The sequence below is a fragment of the Lissotriton vulgaris genome, chromosome 1_1, assembly GCF_964263255.1.
Source record: "Lissotriton vulgaris chromosome 1_1, aLisVul1.2, whole genome shotgun sequence".
NCBI classification, from domain to species: domain Eukaryota; kingdom Metazoa; phylum Chordata; class Amphibia; order Caudata; family Salamandridae; genus Lissotriton; species Lissotriton vulgaris.
This window is the reverse complement of record NC_141685.1, coordinates 1953195983-1953205017: the sequence shown is the minus strand read 5'-3', so window position 1 is coordinate 1953205017 and position 9035 is coordinate 1953195983. Positions and strand designations below refer to the sequence as shown.

At 47.4% G+C, this 9035-nt stretch overlaps 1 long non-coding RNA gene across 1 annotated transcript in view; it reads left to right on the top strand.

Moving 5' to 3' along the window:
• Positions 1-395: 395 nt before the first annotated feature.
• Positions 396-9035, top strand: part of LOC147751425 (uncharacterized) — a 95872-nt gene continuing 87232 nt past the window's right edge. Inside the window, exon 1 of the long non-coding RNA XR_015295591.1 lies at positions 396-532. This is a non-coding gene — a long non-coding RNA (uncharacterized LOC147751425). The remainder of the gene's footprint in view (positions 533-9035) is intronic.

The following is a 9035-nucleotide window of genomic DNA, read 5'->3' as shown; positions in this document are numbered from 1 at the left end:
TATATATATATACATATGTATGGATTTCTGTTTTCTGTTGTGTCTAGACTAAGTTATGCTTCTCAGACGAGCTCCAATAAGAATGAAACATGTGTCAGGAGCAGCTCTTAATTATTTCAGGTTGGCTTGGATATATTTAACCAATACAACCCAAGGCTGTAACATTGTGTTTGGAGTGCTTTTGCCATTTTTTACCTCAGTGTGAACAGCACTTGTAATCCTGTGCTTAAAGACTTTGCTAAAAGATTTAGAAAACGTGTTGTCATTTCTCTAGCTCTAGGTTATTCTTTGCTTAAATGTTCTTTGAAACTCGCATGCATTGACAGGTGGCGTGCAGTTTACTAGTTTCAACTACACAACAAACTGTAATTTGAGTGTTCTTTTTTCTTAGTTGAGATGCTGTGGGAATTACAATGCCTCAGACTGGAAGAAGAATCAAATTAAAGATCCAGACCAACTACCATGCTCATGTTTGAACTCAACTCTTAAAGGCTGGTTCTGTGAAACTCCCGATTATGGAATCTATCCTAAGGTAAGAATTCTGATGCTAAAATATTCCTGACAGTCAGAACATGCACGAGCTACAAAAGAGGTAATTAATAAAGAATCTCCAGATAGCATTGAGGACTAAAAGCATCAGGTGAGAAGAAGGTGTAGTTTTGTTCCTATCACTGCCACTTTAGTTATGACTTGGTGAGGCTAGTCCAACCAGGAGTGATACTGTGATGTCCTGCGTTATGGTGTTTTGGAATATGCGGAAGGTTGCAAGGTGGTAGACTGGAATAGAGGATTTGTCAGTTGGTCTGAGCTTGATGATGGATGGGATCTTTGTAGCTGTGTTACTCAAATAAACCTTCTTTGACCTCCACCGTATGATCTACTGTGTTTCCTGGACGGTCACACTTCTACAGATACATACTCAAATTTGAAGTTATTTCAAGTTGTAAAGCAAATCCTCATTTGGATTCCTTCTTTAATGTAAAGCTGCAATGTCGTGAAGTGTCTATTAATCCATACAATCTACGCATTGTTTGGACAAGAGAAACTAGGGGCTTGGTGCCATGATTAATAGACAGAACCAGATTAAAGTGATTGCAAGCTCCAAAAGCGTGAATAGAAGATATATTTCTACCATGGTGCTAAAATAATGTATATATGCTGGCATATAAAACAAGTCAGTAATCAAAAATACTCCTACTATACGAAACCTACTCTAAGGGGGATATTCTCAAGAACGTGTGATAATTTTTGCAAAATTAGCTTAACGCAACTCTTCACAACGCAGTCCATCATGGGAAAATAACACTGTGTTAACGTTGTATTCTTAACACGGCGGTACCATGCAATAGTCTCACGATAACGCATCAAATTACCGCGTTAAAATCAACGTGATGCCGCAAAAATGCGAACCGTGAAAAAGGCGACGATGGCTCAAACCGCAATACAAAAATCTGCGATTTAAACCAGTGACAGGCCTGCAATTCCCATGTGTCATGCAGGAAAATGCACCAGACAAGCAGAGAAAAAAAACGGTGAGATGACAATGTGTGAGTACAACACCACATCCATGATGTAGAACAAATGTCCATTGTCCCGCATCAAATAGGCATCTCCTCACAAACAGTCAGAATGTACATTGACATGCAGACTGCATGTAAACTGCGCCAATGCGTAAACATACATGGAACACACTGTGAAACCGCATCTCCCATTCACATTGCAGAGGGACAATCGACACCTCCTGCACACAGACGTGTCATGTCTATGATCAATCAAGTGTGAAGGCATGGAATGTAGGGGCAGTGACTCCCCCTTATGTACATGTTGCTCATGTTGCAGGACTTGAGTCACAGGTGCATCCCTGCATTATGGTGGTACATATTTGACTCCAAAAGAAGCCCTGTTGTAACTTGTAAGTCACGAATGACAGCTCATATGTAATGATTTGGGACACATGTGATACGACAAAGAGTGGGATTCCATACTATCTGTGACACACAGATCTGCCATTTCGAGTACGTGACACCCTAAACAGCCTCTCCGTACAGCGGTGACACACCATGATCTATCATCAAATTATGACATTGTTGGTTCTACATGTTGCACTTACACTTGTCTGAGTGATGAGCTTGTACAGATGAGTGACATTCACTCAGGGAATGTGTCCCATGATTGCTAAGGACTGTCACAATGTGACGTGCTCATGTGAAGAAATTGTCAATGATGATGTTCCTACGGGCTATTCCTGCTGCGGCTGCAGTGGGGTGTGGTCCACCGGCCTCATCTTCTTCATCATCGTCCGGTGCATCTGGCACTTTTATCCATGGGGCATTGTGTGTACACATATGTTTTGCAACACACAACATGCAATGATCATCTTGCACACAATGTCTGGGCTGTACAGGAGCCTTCCACCTGTGATGTCCATGCACCTCAAACATAACTTCAACATTCCAAATGTGCGTTCCACGATGCACCTGGTGCGTTTGTGGGCCGCATTGTACTGCCTCTGGGCCTGTGTGTTCGGGGCTCGGAGGTGAGTCATCACACCTGTGACAGTGCAGAGAGACATGAGTCAATAGTTTGTTCAGCATGATGTGTTTGCAGGCTCACTGGTACATTTGTGTGCGATATGTGTGACTTTGTGATTCCTTTTTGACATGTACTGCTTGTAGCAAATGTGCGGCATCAATATGTATTAGGTAGCCTCATTGATGCTCCTCCATCCCCCGGGCCTATATACAATTGTGCGTAGCGCAATTGCATCACTTGCCCTCCTACGGCACACCATTGTCATGCCTGTCTGCGCATGTCCAAAAGCTTGACAACAACACGGTGATGTTGTGCGCTGAAGGTGTGCAGCCACGTGTGTGAAGGCCTATGGTAAGGATAGGGCGGACACAGATGTAGAGTTCATGGCTGGCTGAACTCGCCATGCATTGAGGGTAGACCTTTGGCTTATGCTGCGGTAATAGCGACACACACAACAGTTGGCATGTATGATCCCTGACCCCGAGCGGGCTTGCACTCCCTCATTTACCCCTTCGGCCGAGCCTGCACTCCGGGGGCATGCCACAAAGCAACATTGTCCATTGCGTGACTGGTGGTGCCACCACTACAACAAAGACACACGCATTAGTTACTTCCTTGGCAAGGCCTAAACTTAACCACGCCCAGAGCCCCGGGTTGATTAACCACACCCCTACGCTGGACTGTCGTACGCAAGTCCACTCCGCTCACGCTCACAGGGGGGTACGAACCAGCTACATGGCCCAGGTCTACCCCACTGCCTGAGGTGACATGGTTGCGATTGCTGTACACAGCACAATGTTATGTGGTTTGGCCCAGGGCCATCATGCATACATAAAGACCACACAGACACACATAGTTTGTGAGACTGGCTATGGGCACATGCACCCTGCCCCTTTTATTACCAGAATCACATGTCCAGTGACGCCTGTGCTGGATGGGTGTGAGGTGAGTGTAAGCCACCCCTCAGGGGCTGGTTGGTGCTGGCAACTTCAAAGTTCTAACAGCAAGGGTCCATGACTTGAGCTGCAGAGAGTTAGTGGCCCTGGATGCACTGCGGCCAGCACAGGCACACAGCCACAGAACGGTGACTTGCGATGCACTGAGGTAGGGCCACACGAGTGAGTGGGTCCTTGTAGATGTCAAAGGTGAATGTCGCGGAGGGTTGCGGGGGACAGTGGAAGGTGCCCTTCGGGCATGATGCAGAGGGCAGAAATCGGTAGAAACAGGCAAATGGAGGAGTGGAATGCTACAGCCTCATTTTTACCACCAAGTCAGTATCACCTACATGATGATGAAGACAACACCCAAGCCATAGACTCAGATGCCACCAAAGTTCAACCAGAGAGTGTCCATGAATGCCGGGGCACAGTCTTAGTGGCACCAGAACCGAAAGGGTATGCAGTCTGCAATGAGGCCTGTACAATGATGTAAACTCTGCCAAAAATAAATCAAGGCTCAGTTCCAAATGTGTGACCTACTCAACTGCAGTGTAGGCCGGAGGCAGCGGTCAGCAGGGGCCCACAGCCACGTGTCGTTGGCTTGCGATGCAAAGAGTTAGTGACACCAGAGCAGTTGTTGGTAGTGTTTCATCACCTCCGTAACAATGATCCTTTTTCCTCCGGACTGAAATGCGTCTTCCTCTTACTCCTCTCCTTGCGTACAATGATATGAACTCAGCCATTGAGAAATCAAGACTCAGTTACAAATGTGTGACCTACTGGACCGCAGTGTCGGCCGAAGGCAGTAGTCAGCGAGGAACCACAGACACGTGTGGTTGGAATGCTGTGCACAGAGTTGGTGGCACCAAATCAAAGGGAGTACAGTGATATCAAACGTCCCATGAACATATGAACTCGGCCATCAAGATATCAAAACTCAGTTCCAAATGTGTGACCTACTTGACCGTAGCGTAGGCTGGAGGCAGCAGTGGAGTACGTCAATGAGTAAGGAGTGCTGGGGGCCTGTGTTCCAGAGGCCAGCGATGGTCTGAGGAGACTGCCAAGGTTGCGGGCCTCGGGCTTGGAGCTTGCACCGGAACGTGGTGGGCCCTCTTTGACAGACGCCGGTGTCAGCAGGTGATTCAAAAAAGGGGGTGGTGATGGACAGAGTATCTGAATTAAGCAGAACACTCGTACCCAGTCAACAGATCAGGGCTTGATCCATCACCGTTTTTTAGCTCACTGCACCATCCCAGCTCAGAACCTCGCTACATGCAAATTAGTCTGTCCCTGGCCCAGTGCATCATGGGAACAGGGCAGACCAAACTACCAAGCCAATTCTTTTACTGGAAAGGAAACAAGCTTCCGGGGACCGGTTTCTGGCATTACAGCCTCCTTCGGCCCGGCTTGCTTGAATCCTGATGGTGCAGTGAGCAAGGGACTCATGTCTGAGCATACCCTTCCACGCTTATGGTGGACAAAACGATTCAGAAAAGGGGGTGGTGATGGACAGAGTATCTGAATTAAGCAGAACACTCGTACCCAGTCAACAGATCAGGGCTTGATCCATCACCGTTTTTTAGCTCACTGCACCATCCCAGCTCAGAACCTGGCTACATGCAAATTAGTCTGTCCCTGGCCCAGTGCATCATGGGAACAGGGCAGACCAAACTACCAAGCCAATTATTTTACTGGAAAGGAAACAAGCTTCCGGGGACCGGTTTCTGGCATTACAGCCGTCTTCGGCCCGGCTTGCTTGAATCCTGATGGTGCAGTGAACAAGGGACTCATGTCTGAGCATACCCTTCCACGCTTATGGTGGACAAAACGATTCAGAAAAGGGGGTGGTGATGGACAGAGTATCTGAATTAAGCAGAACACTCGTACCCATTCAACAGATCAGGGCTTGACCCATCACCGTTTTTTAGCTCACTGCACCATCCCAGCTCAGAACCTGGCTACAAGCAAATTAGTCTGTCCCTGGCCCAGTGCATCATGGGAACAGGACAGACCAAACTACCAAGCCAATTCTTTTACTGGAAAGGAAACAAGCTTCCGGGGACCGGTGTCAGCAGGTGAGCAGTGAGTCCTGGGTGCGCAGGGGCAGGCAAGACGGGTTCGGGGAACAGTGGCCCAGGGTGCAGCAGGCGTACAAGATCGCAGGCAATACTGCTCACGGCATCGGCCTCGTGGCGGGGTGAGAGGCGCCGCACTGGCAGACATGTTGGCCATTCCGAAAGAGAACCACGCCCAGAGCTACATGCTTTTTATTCACATCCCTACGCTGGCCTGGCATGTGCCGGGCCAGCCCACTCCGCTCACGCTTAAAGGGAGGGACATAACAAGCTACATTTCCGCTATCTTCCCTACTGCCTGGGGTAACATGTTTGCGTCCACTATCCACTACACTCCAAACACCAGCAGTATATGTCGAAATGGACATGTCTGTGGTCTGCATACTGCAGTCTGGCCAGCACATCAACGCCACACTTGGTATTTTGTACATTCTCATTCATGGGTCACTTGCCTCCTTCGCACATGCCTGGTTCCCACCTCTCCCACAATCTGCTAGTGTGTGGCTGATGTGCCATGCCATTGATGGCTCATGTACATGGCTAGCCCAGGTTACCACATTAAGTTGTGCTGTCGTGTATGGTGGGTGGGCATGTTGTTTGGCATGTTGTATGTAAGTTTGTAATGTGTGCATCACCAGAATTGTGAGTTGCATGGTTGTGGAGTTGGGGTGTGTGGTGTGTTCATTTTATACTTACCAATGAGCAGTGAATTTCTGTAGGTGCCATTCCGGAAGCGCCGGATAATGATGGGCTGGCTGAAGATGTAGGAATCATGCACACTGCCTGGGTAGTTGGCACCGACATTGGTGAAGAGTCCCCAGTTCCCCACTATTGCCTGAACATTGATGGAATGCTTGTGCTTTCTGTTGCGGTAATTGTGTGCATTGTCAGCAGGGAGCACAAGGTGTGCAGTCAATTGCCCCCAACACGTGCGGAAAGCTAGCTATGGGGTAGAAGTCTTGCTTGGTCTCCAGCTGTTCCTGCGGAGTGTGGGGGAAGTGAAGGTGCTGGGGTACCAAGCTGATGATGTCATCCAGGTGAGTTGTGAGGAACTTTGATAGGGATGGCTGTGAGACTCCTCCGACTCTGGCAGTTGTTGGTTGAAAGGTACCAGAGGCCAACAGATGCAGCACAGCCAGCAGCTTTGTCTGCGGAGGGAGGTTGGTTGTCCGCTGTGTTGGTACCGTCAGCCTTTGGGTAATGATGTTCAGGATGCGGAGGATGGTTGTCCTTTTGAGCCTGTAGTGGGCAATGACATCCTCTGGTGTTAGGTCTGTGAGGCTGGTGCGTTTTCTGAAGGTCCACTGTCTTTGTCTGCGCTGCCTCTGTGGTGGTCCGTTGGGTGGCGGTGGGGTCTGGGGCCGTTGCGGGCCTGAGAGTGGTGGCGGTGGGTGTTGTGGCCCTCTTGGGGATCCGAGCTGCATGATCAGTAGCTCCATGGAATCTGTGGCTCTGGGCTAGGCTCCCTTTTATGGTGCAGGTTGTCGTTTGGCTTTACACCAGGTGAGAACAGGTGTTAAATCCCTGCTGCTTATGCGCCTTATCGCCTGTTTTGTGATCTTATCGCCGATCTGGCTAGTCATTGAGAATGTTGCGAAGTGGTGTTGTCACTGCTTTTTGCACGGGAACGCCTACTCTGCATCTCATTAGCGTTATTTGCCGTGGTCATCAGTGGCGATGTTTTTTGCGGCGGCTATCGCAGGTAAACTGGTGATATCGGCTGTTGGCACCAGCTTGTGAATAAGGGGATACATTTATTGCCACTTTGGCTGTGATGAAGTGCCGATAACTCGGCGATAAGTCCTTGAGAATATGCCCCTAAGTGTACCTAGAGTGTGTGTAGGTGTAGAGCCAAGAATCCCCCAAGGGATGATCCAACCCCATTACCTGGTAGGAGAGAATGAAGGACACCGTCTTGGCCACGAACTAGACACCCTTCATGAGATGCAGAGTTCTGCATGGTGAATTATAAGCATGCAAGGACCTCTGGTGTCAGCTGGAGTGCCTCCTCTGCTAATCTATCGGGATGCTCATCTTTTATGATAGGAAGGAGCCTTGCGATGTGCGTATAGATTAGGGATGTTATGGATTTGTACATAGCCCTGCCACCCGTGGATGAAGAAAGACATGACATTTGTACATAATGCAAAAAGAGACTTTGTACAAGATGTTCAGGGCATTGTGATAATGTGGAGTGAAGTTGGATGTGTAAACAAGTTTAGTTTCAGGGAAACTAATCCAACCTTGTCACGCTTAAATATGTGCAAAAGGTTACTGCTGAAAAATAGGACAATGTAAGAAATAAGCTGCTTCGCTACATGTGCCTACACAGGATTATATCTCCTGCTTCTAATATTAAGGGTCGATACATAAAAGCTATCTATAAAGCCAGCAGAACATTTAAAGATATTAAAAGCTACTCTTCAAAACATATAGAAGCTATCTAGAATCATTCTAAAAAGTCTTGAAGTCATGATAATATGTAAGCTAAAAAAGCCTTAAAGCTGATATAAAATCATCTAAGTGCAAGCCTCCCTTAAATATTTGCCATAAAAAGCTTTAAAAGTTAATATACTTGTTTGAAATCTCAAGCACTCAGAAAGCCATGGTGCCTGGAAGAAAGGAAAAACAAAAGCTGTTTGGTTAGTTTTGTTAAAACAGGTCAAATTGTTCTCACACAGAAAAGCCAAAATGTTTTGTGTGTTCCAAGTGGTAGACGCAACATTGCTTTTGCCCACAACTGCAGACGACAATCCCAAAGGCGCACCTCGAAGCAGGTTTATAGACCAAAGGTAATTCCATTCAATTCACACAGCAGCCTCTGAGGGAGGTGTTGTTACCCATAAGTGATACGCAGAGCTGTTGTTCACATTACCTGGACCTGAAGCATCCTAGTGTGGCTCTAAGAAAGCATTCATCATCAATGGAATATGGTGGGGACAACAACACGCATGGGCTTTTAAGGGGTTCATCAGTACTTCAATGTCCAGTGGCGCAAACAATTCTGATCTGAGACATATATCCAGGACGTAATTCATGGATGCAAAGCAGACAGTGGAAGACAGGTTGTATGCAATCAACGCAGACTTGCCTGAAGGATAAGAACCAATGCTCGTTATGTTATGTGATGTTATATGCCTTTTATATAGCGCAAAATCAGCTTCAGGCACTTATAGAGAAAAGTAAGCAAGTCACTAGAGCAGATGAAAATCAGCAATGGTGGCAGAAATTACACTGTAACACCTCACTAAATAGGAACGCTTTTAATTGTTTCGTTCAGTTCTTGAAAAAGAAAAAAGAAAAGAATATGCTCTTATATAGCGCATGGCTACCCGAAAGCATGCCAGCGCTGCGGCCGTGCGGTAGGGAGTAGATGGAGTTTTAAGGGAAAAGCCGAGGTGTACTGAAGCAGTATACCATGCGCTCATGGCGACCCAGCATCAGCAGAGTTTCCCCTTTCTGGGTTGAACTGGGATGTCCATTGTGGAGC